Source organism: Gallus gallus, chromosome 2 (assembly GCF_016699485.2).
Source record: "Gallus gallus isolate bGalGal1 chromosome 2, bGalGal1.mat.broiler.GRCg7b, whole genome shotgun sequence".
In the NCBI taxonomy this organism is placed as follows: Eukaryota; Metazoa; Chordata; class Aves; order Galliformes; family Phasianidae; genus Gallus; species Gallus gallus.
This window is the reverse complement of record NC_052533.1, coordinates 119,037,012-119,039,511: the sequence shown is the minus strand read 5'-3', so window position 1 is coordinate 119,039,511 and position 2,500 is coordinate 119,037,012. Positions and strand designations below refer to the sequence as shown.

Here is a 2,500-nt window from a genome sequence, read left to right as displayed (position 1 = left end):
TGGCTATCCCTGATTAAGCACCAATCACAATTCTTCCCCACACTTCAGTCACCTCAATGGGCAACGGAACAGAAATTAATATTTACTGCAACCAGTCCCATCATCCTAGGGGACAATCACATGCACTCAGTTTTTTCATTGCAAAACGTAATGAACACCATTTCAAATACCATTTTGATGTTATCAGTCCTGGTGAGTCGCCCATCTCTCAACCACTGCCTCAATCAACATCTCCCCTAGCTTAACAAATCATACGCAAGCACTGCTGATGAAAATCCTTCAATCATTTCTTGCAGGCAGGCATCTTAGACCATAAACTCCCTTTGTTGAGAACAAGATGCACTCTATAAAAACCATATCAGTGTCTGGCAGCAGGGTAAAACACCAGAGTAAAGTTGGTCACACATTGGTTAAAAGTCTGCTTTCCTTCATTTTTTTGGGAGCCTGCAAGGCTCCAGCCACTGTAATAGTAGCCTGATTACAGCCTAAGCTACTCCGAGTCCTTGCAGATCTCTCAGCTTGCAGAATGATGGCACTGTACACAACAGCTGAGTACTCTAAAACTTTAGTGTTTATTTTCAGCCTATGATATAGGCTCTGCCTTGCTTTTAAGCAGGAGGTAAGTAATCTTCATTCCAGTCATAAGTCAGAGTGATAGATCTCATTAATTTTAGACGAAAGAAGAAGCCGAATTATCAGATAAGTTTTCAATTAAGTATAAAAGTTTGATTACATCCTGAAAACTATTGTTTTACGTATCTGAAGCATTAATGCTTTCTCCATCTTTTCATTTACAAGAAGAAGAAATCTAATTTAAAAACTTTGCATTGCTATACCATATATATTTGTGTACATAAAAGCCAGGTGCTATAGCCCTGCATGCAATCATTCAGTGTGATTTTGAGATTAAAAAATAATAATAATAATAATAAAAAATCCTTGCCTAGGAAAGGTTTCAGTGAAGGTCACAGAGATATTAACTATGAAGGATAGCTGCTTAATTTTTTTTAAGTGTAATCAAGTCTAATCTTGTCAGCTAAATCAGAGAGAGGAAGTGATCAGTTTAAGATACATCAGAAGATTTACATAGAATGAAAATGAATCAAAATTAGTTTTGGTATCTGAGATGGCTAAAATGACAGCCTAATTGCTCCTGAATCAAACGTCACAAAGCTTGGTGTGTAATTTTAATCATTGATGAAATCCAAGTTAATTATGCTCATGGCACACATGCAATTTAAAAACCTTTTGAAATAATCTGATCACAAAGAGCATGAAAACGTAATAATTCTCTAATTAGTCCAGAGAGAAGCATGTTTACCTTCCCGTTTGGCAAATCTGCACAAACAGTGTGTGCATACTGCAGAAAGCCTACAGGTTTAACAGATTCTCCTCCTCAGGCCGTATCTAAAGATAAAAAGTTGCACAAGGGTAGCTGCACCAGAAAGCAAACCCCAGCACCTTCCATCTGTAGAGGACTGGTATAAATGACTTTATACTGGTATCTCTCAACTCTGACACAAAGGGATAAACAACACCGCTATAAAGCATTTTTACATGTAGCCACTCAGCAACTGCACTTGCTGAGACTATTTCAGTCACACATAAACACACATGCGAGCATGAAGACATGCATTCAGCTGGCACCAGCACGCACATGAGAAGTTTTCTGGACTGCTGCAGAGGCAAACAAGCAGTAACGGTTCTTTTTTGGTGCTTCCACAGTGATGCGTGTGAAGTAACTCTGTCCTACCCCAGATCATGAAAGGATCATGAAAACACTTTAGCAGGTAAAACTAACTGATAGACAAGGAGTTAATACAGCAAATGAAGCCAGATGTAACTGCCCCAAACTATTCTAGCCCTATCTGTGGCTTTCCATTTAACCTTCACCGCTTGAAGCAAGCTTTCCCCATGCTGCGGTATCCCAGGGCATCACAGTATCCAGAGCATACACATAAAAATAGCTGCCAGAACAGTCGTGGGCATGCACGCTATATTGCAACCAGGATGGTATTTATGAGCATTAAGTCATTTTAGGCGGCTACAAAATGGGTTCTGCAACACAGCATATCTCACCCTTCCCCTTCTTCCCACAGCCTTGCACTGAGCAGCCTTGCTGTTGCAATTTCTAGTCTTAAAGAATTTAGCAGAAGTAGACTAGATTTTTAAATATTCCACCACATAACTAAAGTGCAAAACAAAAACAGCATGGTAATAAGTGTCATAACATGCTTCCTGTTACTTAATCAACATTTTTAAATAAACTGCAGATTTAGAGTTATCAGGCTCCCTTACATAACTTCAGTATTAATCAGTCCTAAACAATGACATCAGCCCTCTGATCACAATTGTATAAACAAGAGTATATTTCATTCCAATTAAAACAAATACTAATTCTTTGAACCGATGAGCAACACAGAAAGAAACCATAACATATATTTCCATACTTAAGCTGTTTACAGTCTTTCTTGCCATGTTTGCTAGTAGGTTAGGTAGA

General features: G+C 38.5%; 1 protein-coding gene across 6 annotated transcripts in view; it reads right to left on the bottom strand.

Annotated features, from left to right (window-relative positions):
- ZFHX4 (zinc finger homeobox 4) overlaps positions 1 to 2,500 on the bottom strand; it is a 152,645-nt gene that overhangs the window by 128,913 nt on the left and 21,232 nt on the right. The gene's annotated exons all lie outside the window — the stretch shown is intronic.